Here is a 21,018-nt window from a genome sequence, read left to right on the forward strand (position 1 = left end):
GGTGAAAAAGTATCAATTCTGCAGGAGTGTGGTGTTGACACATCATGCTGTCCACCACCTTGAACGATGGAGATGCTATTATGGTCCCACTGTTTGGTGTACCTAATGTACTACCAAAATGATAATATTGAATATTAATATGACATTTCAGTGTCTTAGCTGCACTGATTAATACTTCAGGGAAGAGAACTTCAGATTGTCTTTCTTGGTGTTGTGCTTCTGTAGGAAGATATGGACTTTCAGTGTAGCTACGCGCAACCTACTGTGCTACAACCATGATGCAATCCTTCCCTTTCCTTTCCTAATTTTTGTAAAATGGTAGAGACATATACAGTGCTTGTGCTTTTTATGTCATTTATTAATATGTTTTGTACTCATTACATATCCTAGTTCTTGTAAAATCGTAAAAAAAATATATAGTGCGTGTGCACTTTATGTCATTTGTTAATGTGTTTTGTACTCATTGCATATACATTTTGTCATTGCTTGATATGTTCTGTACTTAGTGCATGTGCACTCTATTTCATTTCATGTTGTGCACTTATATATGTGTATATACTCTGTGACTGTAAACTTAGTTAATTAAGTAGATTTTAGAAAAATTTGTTGCTCATGGCAAGTCCAATTGACTCACCATCGCTGCCAAATTTTTGCCTCCCCAGTGGAGGGTTATGCAAGAGGTCTGAGCAGATGTAATTTCGATGTATTGCTCATGCGCTGCCTGCGATATTCAAAGTCTCTGCCCAGAGAGCAGTGTTGACTGCAGTAGGAACTGTGTAGCTGTAGCAGTAAATTGTTGCTAGTCTGGAGTCTGCTCTGGCCTAGTACGGTGTATCGTGTTGGCTGGCCCAGTCGCGGTGCGGCAATGTCGGTGCCTGAGTATTATTGTATAAGGTAAAAAGCAGCCTCGCGCATATGTAGTAATGTCATCTCAAGTCCTATGTAAATGTTTTAAAACTCTCGTAATAATAATCTTCCTCATAAAAAGTAACTTTTAACAACCATTCATTTCAATTTAAAGAATTTACTAATTTCTCCCATCCATGATCATCCCGATTATTGCAAAAGAAAAAAAAAATCAGTTGCTTCCTTTCATAAATGAGAGATATATCGGCCAGCATTGCACAGAGCTGTGCCGGAAAAATTTATTGTAAGAGCAGATATATCCGGCGACTTCGTTGAGGTAAGAATTTTTCCTTTTTTTATTCAGAATGATCTTTCAGGGCCATGACGCAGCACTGCTGTCGTCCAAAATTTACCAGGTTAAATTCACAGTGAATTATTGAAAAGTCAAAAGTGAGCGACAATTTAACTGAGAGGTTAGTTACATTGTTTTATTACCAGGTTACTGAATTTATTTTTTTATTGGGATGTTACACTGAATGTGAACGACATAATTATAATTTTTACTGTTGAGAGGTTTAGGAATTTTTGTGTTTTGAGGTTACGCTAAATGTGAATGAATTTTGAGCTTGGATTAAATCAGAAAGAATTTTGTGTGGAGGTTAATGTGAAAAGAATTTTGTAGGGAGGTTATAAATGGGAACGAATTTTGTGGGGCGATTAAATGTAAATGAATTTTGTGGGGAGGTTACAAGCGTTGTCAGCAAACAGACTAATGCTGCTGCCCAACTAATCCGACAGATCGTTTATGTATGTGTAGAATAAGAACAGCCCCATCACACTTCCCCAAGACATTCCTAACGATTCCGTCGACTCTTATGAACTCTTGCCGTTCAGAATAATTCAAGAACTCTTTGAATCAGTCACAATTTTGAGATGAAAGTGCCTTGTTTGGATCTTTGTTAACAGTCTACAGTAGAACTCATTCCGGAATGCTGGGAATATAGAATCCATCTGTTGACCTGCATCCATGATTTGGAGCATATCGTATGTAAAAAGAGTAAGCCGTGTATCATATGAGCAAAGCTTTCCAAATCTACGACGATTTATGGACAAAAGCCTTTCTTTCTCTGCGATAATAACTATATTCGAGTTTAGCATACGCTCAAGAATCCTGGAGCCGATTAACGTTAAGGATGTTGTTGTTGTGGACTGCAAACCGAAGACTGGTGTGATGCAGCTTTTTACACATACTCATCTTTACGTAACTACTGCAACCGGTATCCATCTGAACCATCTCATGTAATCAAAACTTGGTCTCCCTCTACCATTTTCATCCCTCACATTTCCCTTCATTGCCACCAGATCGACTATTTCTTGATGAATGAGGACATGTCCTTTTTTTAATCGAATAATGTTATAAAGCACTTTTTCCTCAGTTCTATTCAAATACCTCTTCATTAGTTTACATTTAATTTTCAGTTTTCTTCTGCAGCACCATGTTTCAGAATAGTATATTTCTCCTTGTCTATACTGTTTATCGTCCACATTTAACTTTCATATAGGGCTACGTTCCACACAAATATTTCCAGACATTATTTCCTTATTCTTAAATTCATATTAGATGTCAACAAATGTCTCTTCTTCAAAAACGGTTTTGTTATTGTTGCCAGTCTGCATTTTGTATCCACCATAGCTCGGCCATCGTCAATTATTCTGCTGCACACACAGAAAAACTCATTATGCTGCTTTTAGCGTCTCATTTCCTGAGCCAATTCTCTCGGAATCGACTCATTTTATGCGACTATGTCGCATTATCCTTACTTTACTTTTGTTGATATTCGTGTTATAACCTGTTTTGAGTGCACTATCCCTTCTGTTCTTCCAAGTCTCTTCTTGTGTATGGCAAAATTGCAACGTCAGCGGCAAATCTTAAAGTTTTCATTTCTCCTACCTGAACTTCAATTCCCTACCTAAATTTCTCCATAATTTCACATTTCTATCTCGACTACATATATTGGTGTATAGCACTGCGCATCCATTTCCGTAAATGGGAGTAATCTGTGCTCCGTTCCAGTCGCTTGGGGCTGTGTGCTGTGTGAAGAGTTCACGATAAATGCTAGATAATAAACGGGCTGATGCAGTGGAATTATCTCTGTCAAACAAAATTGGAATTCCATTGGAGCTTGATGCATTATTCGTTTTCCTGGTGGTTCAGTTGTCTTTCAACAACAGTGATGATTGTCTGTTTCATTCGTTTGAGAGTTTGTGTGACGGTCGATAGATGGTGTTTCTTTATGATCTTCCTGAGTGATTGAGTTTTTAGATGAGAGATTTAAGACTTCAGATTTCATTTCCTCGCTAACATTTCTGCGCCGTTGTGTACATGACACACTAAATAAAAGTTTTCGAATTGCTTAGCGGCTTTATGTATGACTAGAATTTTCTGGGGTTACCTAAGAGACCTAATTTACATCCTCATAGTGGCTCTACTAGCGCCACAATTACTCGACTGGCGTGAAATTTAAATAGACTTTTCTTTCAGATGTAGAAACACGCCTACCAACTTCCGTTTATCTTGCGCAACTCCTTCTTGGTGTTTCGACTTTTTTTCCGCCAGTGCGTATTAATGCTTACTCAATACTGAAAACTGAGAGGCCACAGTATTTAATCGTTAAGCGTAGTGTCTACTTGTTCATGAAAGCCCACGGCACTGCGAACAGGAGCACTGAAAACATGGTATCGATAAATGGCAGGAAAGGAACGAATGACCATTAGAAGAGACAATACTCAACATGCTGTAGTTCAGGTAACATAAATTGCCAATATCATAGAAGGGTTTGCGAGTCCAGAATTGGTATATGGGGCATAGAAAAGCAGTCACTGTTGTAGACCTACAGCCATGAAATAACAGCCAATCAGCGACGAACATGCAGAAGTGTGTGCATTTCGACTAACTTGCCACAGCCAATACATGTTATGCTAAAGAATGCGGTTGCTAATTCAATAAACTGAAGTTAACAGTTTAAGCTGAGCAGGCAAAGCTAAGCAAACGTTGTTTCCATCCACGGCTTGTTACATTAGTCACCAAATGTCCGTTATGTTTACTGGGCAAAGCTCGACTATTGAAACACCCTACACTAAAAGTGCCATAATACAAATAATTTATTTAGATAATGAACTCTACTACAGTAACAGCACCACTGCAAGACAGTCAAAATGTAAGGTACATGTCATTAATAATGAAATCTTAAGGGCCCATGTTTATTCTTTGCTAATTCACAAAGAGCATGAATAAATGTTTATTGTAGCAAGTATAGTAGAACAGTAAGTGTGAACCAAGATAATGATTAAAAAGAAAAATTGAACTAAAGTTTAAACACATTCTTTTCTCAAATCACATTTTTACAAGAATGTTCGAAATTCCTCCTTCCACTATCACTACAAAGTTGACATTGTGAAGCGGAGCACAAGAAAACACAGCATAACCCACCAGCATCTCAACTGGACGAAGTTGAGATTGTAAAATAGAATTATATCTTGATCTTCTTTTAGATTTTTTGTCTTAATTTTTTTTATATTTTTTTTACGCACTGGCTGACACCCCCAGACAAGTTAGCTTAAACTCCTTTTACACGATCGGCTTTTCTGTCTCAATTGGCTACTCGAGACCAGTAAATCTACTGCAGTGCCCCGGAAGTTTTATTCCAGTACTACCTCTCGTCGATTTTGAGTGGTCATTTTCATTTACGTACACGCCATGGACAAAACTACGTGTGCTGTGAACGCTGTCTGTTGTGCAGTTTGGCATCTGAATGGTGAAAGTGAGGATACGAGGGACTCTACTTTTTACGAAAAATTCGAAATATACGAGGCCTTGCTGAAAGGTAATGCCTACGAATTTCTTACGTGAAAACCCTTAAAGCTCTTAAAAAAAAACATACGTGATTAAGATTTTACATCTTTATTCTTCATGTCCACATACTTATTTCTCAACATAGTCACCCTGTCAACGAGCACATTTCTCCCAATGAGAGAGCCGTTTGTCGATACTGTCGCTGTAGAATGTTTGACTTCGTTGACGGAGCCACACCCTCACCTGTTGTATAAGTTTTGGAAACAGATGAAAATCGGATGGGACCAAGTCGATACTGTATGGAGGATGATCTGTGACAGTGATTGTTGCAGATGTCGCTGCGTTCGTGTATAGTCTGGCATCATCATACTGAAGAGAGGGGTCTCCACGTTTGGGCGAACACTTCGAATTCGATACTCGATTACAGCACGCTGTTTCTCACGCTCCTATATACTTTCGTTACACAGCGCCAAGTTAAACGCTGCAATTCGGAGCCCTCTAGCGGCAGAGGGCTGCCAATATATAGACATGAAGAATAAGGATGTAGAACGTTAATAACGTTTGTTTTATTTAAAAACTTTGAGAGTTTTCACATAAAAATTTCGAAGGGATTAATTTTCAGCAGGCTCTCGTACTAAAATTTCTCAAGGACAAACGATCTCTTTTATTGTTGATTGGTTTGTTTTGTTCAACAGTATCTATCAAGACGGAATCATTCCAAGCGACTGGCTCAAACCAACGTTTGTACATCTCCCGGAAAGTTCTGCAATGACTATAGAATGATCAGTTTGATGAGTCACGACCAGAAGTTATTCCTTAAAAATGCTGTATTTGAGAATATACCGTAAATGTGAGGAGTGGGTAGGAGACTCTAGGTTCGGTTTCAGGAGTGATTTTGGAACTTGGGTGGCGTTACTGAGTTTTCAGCTGTTAATTCAATGCTGTCGTCATGTTGATGTCGATGTTTATGCTTGTTGAAAGGAGTTTGCCAGGGGTACATTCTCTCCCCGTTGCCTTTTAACATCTATTCCGAAAATATTTTCCGCGGTGCTCTTGATGGAAAATGTGAAAGATTCGTAGTTAATGAAGTTATCACCAATACCATCAGATGTGATGATGTCACTGTTTTACGTGCAAGTGGGTTGGAAGATCTGTAAAACTACTGAACACTGTTTTCTGGAAAGAATTTCTGGCCTGTTCAATTCTGCTACTAGTTTCTTGAGAGAAGTACCAGTTATCGTTGATTTGACACTCAAAGTATTTATGTGATGGAACCCTTTCTTTCTCATCATTACCGCGTGCAAGAGTGCTCTGAATTTCATCTCGATTTCTCCTGACAATCATCAGTGTTGCCTTCTTGATGTTTGAACGTAACTTCACATCATTGCTCTCTTCGTGCCAGAACCCAATCGGCCCTTTGCGAGCCTGTGGTGGTGGTTGTACATTGGTCCTCACGAACAGCGTTAGTTTCTGGGTTCCTCTTCAAAATTCACAGGAAGCGGTGTCTGTTCGTATCCCTTTACACTCTGTGATAACAATATGCAATCTTTATCTACCCCTTAGAACGGCCTCTTACTCTTCCTGCTTTCTTGCCCTCCTCCCTTCCTTCTCCTTGGGGGTTTTAACGCCTGTAACCCTCGGTGGCGTGGTGGTTCTACGACCACTGACTGGGACAGTACTGTTGAAGACCTACTGGAAGGGTTCGATCCCCGCCTCCTCAACAATGGAGCTCCTACACACTTCAGTGTGGCACACAGCACTTTCTCCGCCATTGATCTTTTCTTTTGTAGACCTGGATTCCTTCCTCCGCTGAATGGGGCGTTCATGAATATTTGGGTGGCAGCAATCATTTTCTGATCGTTCTATGTTTTCTTCAGCATCACTCACCTGGACGTCCTTCCAGGTGAGCCTTTATTAATGCAGATTTGGATGCTTTTTTCTTGGATGTCATCCCAACTGGTCCACCCCATGACAGCACTGACGAATCTGCACAGAGTTTGACCGACGCCATCCTTTCAGCAGCTGCTTAGCGAATCCCTCTTCCTTCGGATCTCCCCAATGGAAGACTGTCCCTTGCTCGACCCCCAAAACTGCTGCGACTATTAAAGACCATCAGCACGCCCCCCCCCCCCCTCCCCCAATACTACAAACAGCATCCAAGTCTTACCACCTCCTGGCCTTTAAATGGCTACATGCCCAGGGCTGTTATCTAAACAACTGCCAGAAATTAATTTGTTGGGAACTATAGGCCACTGCCATAGGGCCGCTTAATCCCTCTTCGCAGGTATGGACAAAGCTCAGGCGTGATTTTGATCGCTGTCCTTCTGAAAATGCCCCAGGAATTTCACTGAATGGTGTCATATTCACCAGTCTGGACTTTAAGGCTGAATTTTTTGCTTTGCATTTTGCACAGGCCTCAGCATGGACCCACTATCCACCTGTGTTCCATCTTCTTAAACACTATCTGGAATGACTCCTTTACCTTTCATTCCCTGTCGCCTGGAGCCGTATAATACCCTGTTTAGAGAGTGAGAATTCGCCAGCACCCTTACTCTCTGCCCCGCCATTGCTCCTGGAGCAGACCAGGTTCACAACCAAATGCTTCAACAGTTATCGGTCATTGGCCAACGTCATATACTTGCCCTTTTCAACTGTCTCTGGAGAGAGGGGGAATTCCCTTCACAATGGCAAGAAAGTATCGTTATTCCAGTTCTGAAATGGAGTAAACCGCCTCTTCAGATGGACAGCTATCGTCCGATCAGTTTAATCAAAGCCCTTTGCAAGTTACTTGAACATATGGTGAGTTGAAGGCTTCATTGGATCCTTGGATCGCGGAACCTTTGGTTTTGGCCCTGCATGGTTTTGTTGAGGCCATTCTACTGCAGATAATTTAGGTCACCACGATTCTGCTATCCAAACAGCTTTTGCCTGGTGTCAATATCTTGTTGCAGTCTTCTTTGATCTGCATGGGCCGACAAGGCTGAGGTGCCCTCCCTAAGGAAGAGTGATAAAAAACCTCCTTCACGAATAAACTGTAAAACCAGGTCTACGGATGAGACACTGTCTGCTAACACCAGGGGTAGTGAGTCAGGAAGATTAAGAATCCACTGCAAGGCAGGTAGGTTAGAATAGTTCACCAAAATGTGGACCATTGTCAAAAGGACAGTCCAAATCTGTAGAATCTGATATCATAATACTAATCGAAGGTCTGGTGCTGAAATACCAATCTCAAGAGGCGGCTTGCTGGTAGCCAATTTGGCCAGCCTGTCAGCGAGCTCATACTATGGGATCCCAAAGTGATCCACGCTCCAGATAAAGACCACTGAGCGTTTAAATTGTTTGAGGGCAAAAAAGGACTCCTGGATAATAAGGACCTAGGGATGGTAAGGGTAAACTGCTCAAGGAGTCGCTATAGATAAGGAAGGATTCGCCAGTACATGAATAGATATGCTCACGAGTACGACAGATGGCTACCAACTCTGCAGTGAAAACACTGCAGCCATCCGGCAATGAGTGGAGTTCACTGCATGCTGAATGAATGTGAGCAAAGCCAGTATGACTGACAACCATTAGTATAGACTACTTCTGAACCCCAAAATGGGCCGAGAATTGAGAAGAGTTGGTGGCAGAGGGCCTCAGGCAGTGCTAAGTCTTTCAGACTTCGTGGTAGGCTAAGACAGAGCTGTGTATGGGGGATGCACTGCAGAGGTATACATGAATTGGCCTGGACAAGGGGTGGTGGAGGGGAAAGCTGGAGTTCTGAGAAAAATGACCAGGTGCCGATGGTGATTGGAACCTCAGACCTGAGCTGCAGTTGCAGGAGGCAGATCTCTGTATCTTAAATGAGGATATGGTAGTTTGGGTGCACTTCGGAGCGGTGGATGCATAACACATAAGCATGTTGTTGGAGCAGAACCCACATGGTAGGACGCCCTTCTTCCGCTAGGAAGCTGATCATGGGGCTAATTCAAAAGGCGATAATTGCCATCCATACCACATAACAATGTATCTGGTCCAGTAACTGTAACGTCGAAGGTGACACTGAGGCATATGCGAGACTCCCATAATCTAGATGGAACTGGACCAATGCTCGCTGGAGCTGTAGCAGAACAGAGTGTTCTGTGACATAGTTGGTATTTTTGAGGTATTGAAGAGTGTTGAGGTGCGGCTAACATATCTGCTTTAGTTGACGAAGACGGGGAACTATATCAACCAGACATGAAAGACAAGTCCTAAAAAACGATGAGAGTCCACCACAATGAGGGGCTTGCCATCAAATTACAGATCTAGGTGGGGCTACACCGTACAGTGACGATAAAAGTGCTTAACATAGATCTTCGTAGCCGAAAACTGAAAGCCATGAGTAAGAGACCAAGATTACTCTCTGTGTACTGCTCCCAGCAGTCTGCGTACAGCAATGTCCATCATGGACGAACAAATATAAATGCAAGAGTCATCAGTATACAAAGAGGGGAACATCATAGTTCCCACAGCCACCACCAGATCATTGATAGCCACTAAAAAGGGAGGGACATCCAAAACAGAACCCTTTGGCACCTCATTCTCTTGCTGATGGGAGGTGCTTTAGGAGGTACCAGCTTGTACCTGAAAGTGAGACATGAAAGGAAGTTCTGGATAAAAATCAGAAGTGGGCCACAGAGGCCCAACTCATGTATGATGGCGAGGATATGTTGGCGGCATGTGATATCATAAGAATTAAAAGGCAGAACATCTTATAGATTCCTCTGTCCCTGCCGGGTAATGGCTATTTAGGCTTGATGGTTTGCCCTAGCTCTTGCCCTTCTCCATTCTTTTGCTCTTCCTCCCTTTCTCGCATGTTCTGTCTGACTTGGAGTTCTTCCTTTGTTTTAATGTGTTTCTCTAGCCCTGTCCATGTCGCTAGTCTTTGCTGTGTGTTATTGGTAGCCGTGCCTCTGGTAAGTGGCGGGGGATATGTCCCCCATGCACGTTTCTGCCTTTTAAGACCACAAGTTGCTCCCTGGATGGGACACCTCGCCCTTCTTTCTTCCTTTTCGCATTTTCTTCTTCTTTGTTCCTTTCTGTAGGTTTTGTTGATCTTCAATAGACCTCAGAGATTTCTTTCGTTTGGTTTCGCTCACTAGGCCCTTCTTTGGTGCATAGTTTTGCTGCCTTGCCTGTTCCAGATAGGAGGGACTGATGACCTCACAGTTTGATACCTTTAATCATTAAACTAACCAACCAAACCATACATTACTCTGGTGTAATATTCAAATGACTCAAGATCAATGATGTGCATTATATACATAAAAATAGAGTATTTATGTTAAATTCTGTACTTCCTACAAACATGTTTTCTCTCTGTATTTCACAGTTAAAAAAAATACTGTCTTCTTAGTTATACCCATGGTAAAGTAATCGTTCCTCTCCATTTACTCTGACTTAACATCAAGTTGAAGCCAAAGTCAAAATAATTCAATATTTGCCTACACATATATACACTGAAAAACCAAAGAAATTGGTACACCTGCCTAATATCGTGTAGGGCCCCGAATGCATGCATAGGTGCTGCAACACGATGTGGCATGCACTCGACTAATTTCTGAAGTAGTGCTCGAGAGAAATGACGCCATGAATCCTGCAGGGCTGTCCATAAATCCGTAAGAGTACGAGGTGGTGGTGATCTCTTCTGAACAGCACGTTGGAAGGCATCCCAGATATGCTCAATAATGTTCATGCCTGGGGTGTCTGGTGGGCAACGGAAGTGTTTAAACTCAGAAGAGTGTTCTTGGAGCCACTCTGTAGCAGTTATGGACGTGTGGGGTGTCGCATTGTCCTGCTGGAATTGCCCAAGTCCATTGGAATGCACAGTGAACATGAATGGATGCAGGTGATCAGACAGGATGCTTATGTATATGTCACTTGTCAGAGTCGTATCTAAACGTATCAGGGGTCCCATATCACTCCAACTGAGCCTCCACGAGCTTGAACAGTCCCTTGCTGACATGCAGGATCAGGGAGTCATGAGGCTGTTTCCATATCCGTCCACGTCCATCCACTCGATTCAATTTGGAACGCGATTAATCCGACCAGGCAATAAGTTTCCAGTCATCAGTAGTCCAATATCGGTGTTGATGAGCCCAGGCTAGTTGTAAAGCTTTGTGTCGTGCAGTCATCAAGGGTTCACGAATGGGTCTTCGGCTCAGAAAGCCCATATCGATGATGTTTCGTTGAATGGTTCACCAGTTGACACTTACTGATGGCCCAGCATTGAAATCTGAAACAATTTGCGGAAGGTTTGCACTTCCGTCACGTTGAACGATTCTCTTCCGTGGTCGTTGGCCCCGTTCTTGTAGGACCTTTTTTCGGCCGCAGCCATGTCGAAGATTTGTTGTTTTACCGGATTCCTGATATCCACGGTACACTCGTGAAATGGTCGTACGGAAAAATCCCCACTTCATCGCTACTTTGAAGACGCTGTGTCGATCGCTGGTGCGCCGACTGTAACACCATGTTCGAACTCACTTACATCTTGGTAACCTGCCATTCTAGCAGCAGTAACGGATCTAACAACTGCGCCAGACACTTGACTTATATAGACGTTGCCGACCGCAGCGCTGTATTCTGCCGGTTTATATATCACTGTATTTGAATACGCATAGCTATACCAGTTTCATTGGCGCTTCAGTGTACCTCTGGCCTAACAGTAAAACGATGCCAATCTCAAAGATATGTATTGGACGCACACAAACACGCGCGCACGCTGGCACAGACACACACGCGCAGACACAGGCACTCACGCACACACACACACACGCACACATACACACACACACACATATTCTGATATATCAACCTCTTTTGTCATAGATATGCATACAGTACACTACTATACACATATTACGGAGCGTCAAAGAGTGCACGCCTTCACTTGCTGCTGTGAGGCAGAGAGAGAGAGAGAGAGAGAGATAGAGAGGGAGGGAGAGGGTGGGGTCCAGTGCAACCATTGGATAGAGAGGGGAGATATCTCTACATGTCACAGCTATCCTGATAAGACGTTGTCCAGCTGAGAGACTGGTACTCGCTAACGCTTTGTGTATACAGACCGAAGAATGAATGTGTAAGAAAACTCATATACAAAATGGATTCCATGAACGGTGTACAAAGCCAGACCAACAAGCATTACATGCATTAACCAAAAAAGGATAGTGCATTGAGAATGGCTAGTTGCTAGCCGAAATCTAGATCCGCCAATAAGTATTCCAAAGGACGACTGATAGCTGAAATCTATTATTTATAGAACAAAAGACTGAATAAGTTGTTCAAGAGAATGAGCTCCACCAACTGAGCAAGTCAATAACGCGTTGGTCCACCTCTAGGCCTTAAGCAAGCAGTAATGAAGGTTAGCATTTAGTGATACTTGTCGGACGTCCTCCTGAGAGATATCGTGCGAATTTCTGTACAATTAGTGCATTACATCGTCAAAATCCCGAGACAAGCAGTGCGCGGGTGGGCACTATCTTGCAGAAATGTAACAATGTAGAGCATCGTCGACGTACCGCTGTGCCGTAAGGCTGCCGCGGATGACAACCCAAGGGGTCCTGCTACGAGAAGAAATGGAATCCCAGACCATCACCCCTGGTTGTCGGGACGTATGACGCGCGACAGTCAGGTTGGTATCTCACTCTTCGTGGCCTCTCAAGACTTCAGGGTCATGAAGGCACAGATCGGGACTCATCAATGAAGACAGTTCCACTCCTGTCAACGAGATTCCAGGCCAAAGACGTGCCTGCACTAATCATGTAACGTGCTGAAGTAATATACTATTTCTTGTTAAGTTAGATCTTGGGTGAAATTTAATGTGCAATACCTAAACAACTAGCCACCAATATCAAACCTTTTATTTTTTTCTTGTTATTAATTTCTATGAATGTTTCCTTTTCCTCATTAGTAATAAGAAATTTGTAAATTGCTGCAGAAGACGCCAAAGATAGGCTTTTAAAATTATGTTTGTAACAAAAGAACAAAGTTCGGGAATATTCACTTTTTTAACAACTTTTGTTTCAGTTTCGCTTGACAGTACTTATGTTTTAGATCTCACACAGAAAGGACTTGTAATTTTTACTCGTGTTTCAACAATGCAATAGTAAATGCTAAGTGCGATAAAAATGCAAGAAAAAAATATATGTTGAGAATTACCAAAGACGCGAGAATATTATCAAGATTTAGTGGATGGACCGGCATCCACAGAAAATTAGAGCACCAAAAACTAAATGGTTCTGAGCACTATGGGACTCAACATCTGTGGTCATCAGTCCCCTAGAACTTAGAACTACTCAACCCTAACTAACCTAAGGACATCACACACATCCATGCCCGAGGCAGGATTCGAACCTGCGACCGTAGCAGTCGCGCGATTCCGGACTGCGCGCCTAGAACCGCAAGACCACCGCGGCCGGCATTAGAGCACCAAGCTTGCTGCAAAATACGGTTTCTGTGACTTCAGTATTGGTACGTTGCATTGTATTTTTCTTACGCTGCGAGGAAGACTATTCTTGGCACCAATTTAGTTACAACAAGAATTCATGCTTTAATTCCAGTGCTGCAAGTAGTTATTACCTCTTATGACGTAAATTTAATGCCGATTCATACTCTTTGTGTTAGTTCTTGGGCTGCCTCCCAGAGCGGTTATTCCATAAACGACCAACAGAACTAACACACTGAGCCCAATTAGACGGGGACTTAACCGAAAAATTTGTACTTCAATGTTATACCCGAGTTAAAACCGTTGCTATAAAAATATCCTGAACCATCTTAAAATACTGTGATGCCGTTCCAGAACGCAGGCTGGAGTTTTTATGAAGAACTTCATAGGATGTAAAAGTGAATCGTGATGTTGCACTGTAAGAAACTGAGCAGAAAATCGCAGGGAATCCAAATCAATGGACACATAAACTGTTTTCAGTGAGTTGGAATATTTTTTCTGATGAACCTGCTACGAGAAATTGATGAGAGCTACTCGTGAGTCGCTTAGGAACACTCACGTTTCTCCGGAGTTGCACGCACCACGAACTCCTGCTGTCTTATTCCAGTTGCTACGCTTTCGCCGCGTACAGAAAAACCATTCAAGAAAGCTGTTAGCACAGGCCTTTGTTCAGCCGAGGATAGGCGGCACGCATGTTGAAAACGACCTGTCATTAGGGAAGACATTCACAATGCAGTAGAGTAGGCCAGCTATCATTTAGGATGTCATGCGGAAAGAAATTACAGGTGGCCGACTTAGGCACGCGACGACTTGAGGAAGTTGGAAAAGTTGCTCGCTAACTGCCAGTTGGAACTCATGAGTCTTTCAAGTTTCCTAACATCTCCAGTAATACAGATAGCATGTACATGAAACTTCATTCATTGCTGTACTGTAACATCAATTTTTCGTTCGTTTCTTTCTGTTAACAAAAGACAACAGCATAGTAACTCAGCTTGCCCTATTTTTACTCACACTTAACGAAACAAAAATTGGGCTGCAAAACTCGCAAATTTTTAGTCGTTTGCCAGAAACCAAAAAATGAGGTCAATTCTTTCTACTCTATTGGTAAATTTCTTAGCAGAACCAGATGCTACACTTATCAGTAACTACAAGGTCCACTCACATTAAGGTGCCCACCGCCTATATTCTACGTCAACTTACAATAACAACTCACAGCAGAGGAGGAAATATAATGTGTGTCGGGCGAACACAGATAACAGTGCAATCGTTACCGTAATCTCAAATGGAGCGATTTAACTGACGTCCAAAAGGGTATAATCACTGGCTTTCGGACGAGGAGTGAACTCATTTCCGAAACGGCTAAGTTTGTAATCTGTTTGGCTATCGCCGTGGTTAAAGTATACCGCGCACGGCAAAATGGCTCCACATCCCTGTCGATATCTTCCAGAATCTAATTGACTCTCTTCCTGCACGTCTCGCATGCTGCAAAATGTAGTTATTCAGCCTTTTGACAGGTGGTCACATTAATGTGAGTGGACAGTGTGTATCTGCTAATACGAATACTATGTAATATCTAACTTCACTTAAAGTCATTGCAATATGTGAGGCGGTCCGTTCCAAAACTGGTCTTATCCAATTTTTTTTACGAAATGAGTGAAGCCTACTCCGATTTTCTTCAGTACCCGGCGCATTGACTGATTAGTCTATATTCACTCAAAAGTTGTTCTTCACCTTAGAAATCATTAGCTAAAAATCGGTCATCGTTCCAAAACTTACCTTATTTACTCCAAGTGTCGTTCCAATAGTCGCCTTATCCTACCAGCCAATGAAATTCTTCATATTCCAGTCAAAGGAATCGCGCGATATTTTTCCCGCGTTTTTACAGCTGTCGTCAGTAAAGTCTGAAGACGTGTGCAGTTTTGTGACAAAATAGGATTACTATGGAAGAAAGAATTACTCCAGCTCCAAAAGGCAAGGTAAGATGCCGTAAAAGTGATCCTGCTTTATGAAAGAAAACCAAGGAAAAATATAACAGGTAAGAAAGACGTCAAATCTGTGCAGCGTGTTTACACGACTGGTTTAGGCTCTGGTATCAATGGTCAGTGAACGTATAAAGGTTAACAAAGCGGCGGTAGTGGCCGCTGAAAATAAATTTTAGGTGTTCACAAATTTTTAGTAATACAATAGATTGTTTGCGCAGATAATTTTTTTTTATTTATGGTGACGAGCAGTTTCAAAACTCTCAGGGCTTTATCATCTGTAGTAGATCGCCCCAACATTTACTTCATTCAAATTTTTGGATTCTGATAAACCTCAAAGTGTGAAATAGCATTTTCTGTAACAGTTATGTTGACGGTCTGAACAAATTTGTACAGCTACAACCACTGAGAATAATAATAGTAGTAATAATGGTAGTAAAAATAATTATTGGCATATTTGAGGAGTATTTATGTAAATCAAATGAGGACATACGTCTTGCAAACATCTGTCGTAATGTGCTACCACCTAGTGGCATTGACGTGAACTCTGTATTACGTTTAACAGTATTCAAAGAATTTAGTAACTACCAGATCCACAAGGTGTCAAAATTTTGTGTGTTCACGTGCTCTTTTGCTGTAACACAGCGGCTGCCACTGCAAAACGGAATGGAGCAATATTATATTCCTCTGATTTATCAAACACCACGTCGGGATTTAATTATTAGTGTCCTCTTCATGTCCCATTTACATTAGGAGCTATTTTCAGGCCATTTTTTTTATCGTTGCAGGCATGGGGCAAAGGAACCACCACAATATCCACAATGCAGTCATAATGGACCAACGTACAAATGCAGGAAATTAAGGATGTTTGACATAAGAACTTCTACAGCTCTCCCAATAAAATTGAGCAAGACACTTTTATACTCAAATATCTGAGAGCAGAAAAGCCTAAAAGAGACCGACGCGCAAAAGAAGGCACCAGTAGGAAGAGTGTTGATATTGAGTATTTTGTTAAACTTGCTAATACCGATAAATTTCAAGTAAAAGTGTGCCAAAAAACATTTCTCAATAATTTACATGTCAGTAAAGATAGAATTCAGAGAATTGCCAGAAATCAATACCAAACCGGTGAAATGCGCAAAGAGAAAAGAGGAGGTGCTCGAGACAGGCCACATTACGATGCAAAGAGACAATCTGTAAAGTCTTTTATTGAACGTTTGAAGTGCCGTGAAAGTCACTATTGTCGAGGAAAATCGTTGCAAAGAAAATATCTTCCCGGAAAATTAAGCATCGCAAAGTTACACAGGATGTATGATGCAGAGGTTTGTCATGATATGAGAGTGAAGCGATGGTTCTTTCGCAACATTTTCACAACAGGTTACAACATCGGTTTTGGTTCACCTGTAAAAGATGCATGTTCTGCGTGCATTGAACTTAAGGGAAAAACTGAGCACGCAAAGGATACGTCAGAAAAGAATTCGATGATTGTTCAATTTAGGATTCATAAGTTAAAACGCAAAGCTGCTTGGCTACAAAATCTTGTATTTTATTGTATTGTATGATAACCGGGGACCTAGAAACGACGGAGAGGCTCCGCCCCCGCCGCAGCCGCAGTGGTCCACAACCCCACGACGACTACCGCAGTCCACTTCACCCCTCTGCCGCCCCACACCGAACCCAGGGTTATTGTGCGGTTCAGCTCCCGGTGGACCCCCCCCCCCCCCTCCCCTCCCCAGGGAACGTCTCACACCAGACGAATGTTACCCCTATGTTTGCGTGGTAGAGTAATGGTGGTGCACGCGTACGTGGAGAACTTGTTTGCGCAGCAGTCGCCGACATAGTGTAACTGAGGCGGAATAGGGGGAACCAGCCCGCATTCGATGAGGCAGATGGAAAACCGCCTAAAAACCATCCACAGACTGCCGGTTCACCGGACCTCGACACAAGTCCGCCGGGATGATTCGTGCCGGGGACCAGGCGCTCCTTCCCCCCCGGAAAGCCGTAAGTTAGACCGCACGGTCAACCAGGCGGGCTACAAAACCTTGGTATTACCTATCTACTTTAGTACGCAGCCTGGACGCTTACGCGTTTGCAGTAAGCTGCGTAATTAATGCAAAAATGAAAAGAAGTATAAAATATTTGACTCACTTAAGATCTGTAGAAGAAAAATTAGCGTACTAGTTGTTCGCACTGTGAACTATCGTTTCTGGCTGTGAAGTGTGTGGGACAGAACGCACCAGGGAAAGGGGTGGTTTCATTGACGTCCTTTATGACATCCCATGAGGCCTTTACATGTCATTTCTGAGCGATGGCAGGTTTGAAATGTTTTTCCCGGTCACGCATAAGAAAGCCCCGTGATTTCTATACTGTGTGTTGATGTTCTGACCTCCATCGAAGGTGTGAAATGTGGGTTAGAGGAGCAGTGACGACTATTTCTTCGTGTTGCAGGTCTACGGTGGCGCTGCACATTATGTTTGCAGCGCTTTCGAACCCTAGGGTGAAGTCACAGACTGCCACGCTATTGCACCGTTACAGAGGAAGATTGTAGGCACCTTTGAGTCAAATTTCAAACTTATGCATCGGGTTGGGAGACAGTTATGACGTTTCGAAAAAGTGATCCTTTAATTTTGTTGCGCATTGTAGTGTCATTAGCACATATATGTTAACATTGTGATGGCGTCTCTTGGCCTGTTCGGTTGACATGTTAATATACTGCGTACTAAAATCATCTAAAGATGAGTTACAAGAAGTCGAAGCTCGTCCTGATAACATTTATGTCACCTGAAGCATTGAAATACAGTAAGAGGAGTTTGCTAAAAAGACAGCACGGTGTTCCCCTTTGGAATAATTCGAAATCTATAAATGTTTATTTATTTATGTGACAATGTTGTTCATTGCCCTGTCCAAATTTAATTGTGTGCACACACTTGTTTACAGTGTTTCAGATGAGGCGTTTTTCTCTGTTACCTATAAAATTATAAGTGAAAGGAATACTTATTTAGGTAGGTAAACATAAGAAACGTTACTCTTTCCAAGGAGAAGTGAACATTGTAAGGCGTCCGGATTTTTCGGACCTTACATGAGCTTGATCCATAAAAACAGTACGATGCAGTATCAGATCCTCAGAAAATAATAATTATATTATATCAACAAAAGACAATTGCAGTTAATCTCATGTAGCGAAAACTAGCAGAACAATATCTACCAATATATGGACAGGTGCATGAATAGATAAGTTAAAGTAAGAAGATGAACCGATCAGGTGGTTAACGGCATCGGAAAACCCCATTTTACAAGAGAACAGCGAGCTTCAGCGCAGAAATGGGTAAGGCCTGAAGAATACATTATTCCTTTTAACGTGAATACAACCGGGACTGAATGTAAGTGGCTGCATGGCATTAACCCTAGGACGCACGAGACTTTTTTTCTAACTTGGATGCCTAAGGAGGGGGGGGGGGGGGGGGGTTCGGCGAGCCCACAGGTATTCAATAAGTTTACTGACGAAAAATTACAACTTTCAAAATGGTTTATGTATTTCAACTAAGGCATCGGTTTATAAATGTTGTTAATTGTTATAAATATTGGATTGAGTGAATAAAAACTTGACATATTACAATACAAAATACAGACGTGTTCATATACAATAGACTACTCCTCAACTTCAAGGCCAGAGACACACTTCACAATTTTTTCTGAATGTGTGTTACACACATGTTTATGACAGTGTCCACAATACTGTTTTGGTTTACTTAGATTGTTGTACTTCTGCTTCTTTGTTTTAGCTTTTCTTACACGAATATGGCACCGATCTTTCCCTGCAGGAGGCTGACGTGCTTCTGTTGTCACTTCTTTGATTTTCTTTTGTAGAATAGTCTCCATTGATTGAACAATTTGGTTAGATAACCCTCTTGCATTGGCACTTCTTTCTTCTACCTGCAATTTCACTAGTTCCATCCCAGCTTGCAGAAGATAAAGTTTCCATTTGTTGTGTTTCTTTTCATTTTATCTCGGATGTTGCTGGATGAATATGGTGGTTGCATTGATAGCACAAATGTCGATGAGAGAGTAAAATACAGATAGAGGCCATCTCTTTGTTCCCCTCTTGCAGGTGTACATACACGTCATTTGATCAATGGTATCAATTCCACCTTTGGTGGAATTATAATATGCATTATCTCAGTTTTATTCTTCTCTCCTCCAACAGTGCCTTTATCTCGAGCAGTGTTGACAACATCAGTAAGTTTTTACTTGGTTTCGTTTTTGCTGTGTAGGACACCAAAGTTACTGGAGGCCTACGTGTTGGGAATTGCACCAACTCACTGCAAGTTTACAAGATAAATAACAGCTGACTGACATAAAAAATCACTTCCTCTGAAAGTAAACCGATTGTTGTGAATATCAGGAATACCAACCAACAAGAAACTAACTTGCATTGTTGTAGAGATGAGAAATACAAAATCCTACTAAGGGAAATTTTCTATAGCATGGAAGCCAAAGGGGGGGGGGGGGGGTTGTTGGACCCATAATAAGTTTATTTATTTTTTCTTTCAAAGCAGGAATTTTCTATAAAATATATTGACACTAACGTTTTATAAAATAGCCAACAAACAATAACTCAAAGAGGGTACGTAGTATGAAAGTTACTTGGGCAAAAGCAGGGGACATAAAAAAATTGTGGGTTCAACGAACCCCCCCCCCCCCCCCCCTTTTAGGCGTCCTAGGGTTAAGAGGGCTAGGCTGCGACCCAGCAAGAAAAATAAAATTGGCCTCTAGCGAGACAGTGATTGGCTGAAGCCATACTGGGCAACGCAGACATGAGATTGTGGTGAGATCCCCATTATATAAAAGCATTTTGAGAACTAAAATGGCTAGATTTCTCTCTCTCATCTCGCAGGAGACCGCACAAGTGTGTGGAAAATAGCAGTGGCATTGAGAGCTTTGCTTTCTGCGAAGTGAAGATGATATTCTTCAGGTATCGTGGTGACAGATAGCAGAATGGGTGTTAAATATTCCTGCGGGAATTTTTGCAGGCAAAGAAATTGTGCATGTCGCTCCGACCATAAGCGATGTGCAATAGCCGTTATTTCGTCTACGGAAATATAAACATTCTACAGAACGCAGGAAAGTTGAGATTGAGTGAATTCAGTCAAGGTCAGAGTAGGGAATTAGCATTTCACATCCAGCACAGAGACAACGCCATTACAGATGCCGCTTGGTAAAGTACCATTGCGCATTAGGCCACAGTAAATGTTGAGTCTAGATTTTGCTCACTCCAACTTGCGTGCACTTTGACCATTGAAGATCAAAAGCTAGGATACTAACCTACCCTCACATTGAGTACATGAGAGTTTTTTCATTGGTACAAAAAGTAAATTTATTCTCCAACAACTCAGTGCATTGACCAGCTACAACAATGTAGATGTAAATGAGTTGATGAAGATTTTTAATCGTTCTGTCCTGTGATAAAAAATTTTCATGTGTAGAGATAACAATTTTAATAATCGTCAGTTCAATATGTCCAAGAGTTAAATATTTTGCTATTAAAAGTCAGAAGTAATTGAACGTGATTGTTGCGTATGACTTGACCCCTGAAAGCACAGTTGATAAATTATATGTAGAACAAAAAAAGGAATAGCTGTTTTGTCTTTCTAGAATAGATCCCAAACTTTCATTTTTATTAATTTATGCATCCTAGTTACGTGACAGCAGCATTTATAATGATTTTTGTTACGATCTGCACCTAATATTAGCTGCCTTACAGGACTAGGTTCGTATTTATTTAGAATGTCTGTTTGACAACCTGGGCTTGAGGAGACAGTTCAGATGTTTTGTCCCTTTGTCTGCAAAATGGTAAGCTAAGTTTGCACACATTAGTA

The sequence above is a fragment of the Schistocerca piceifrons genome, chromosome 7 (assembly GCF_021461385.2).
Source record: "Schistocerca piceifrons isolate TAMUIC-IGC-003096 chromosome 7, iqSchPice1.1, whole genome shotgun sequence".
Taxonomy (NCBI): domain Eukaryota; kingdom Metazoa; phylum Arthropoda; class Insecta; order Orthoptera; family Acrididae; genus Schistocerca; species Schistocerca piceifrons.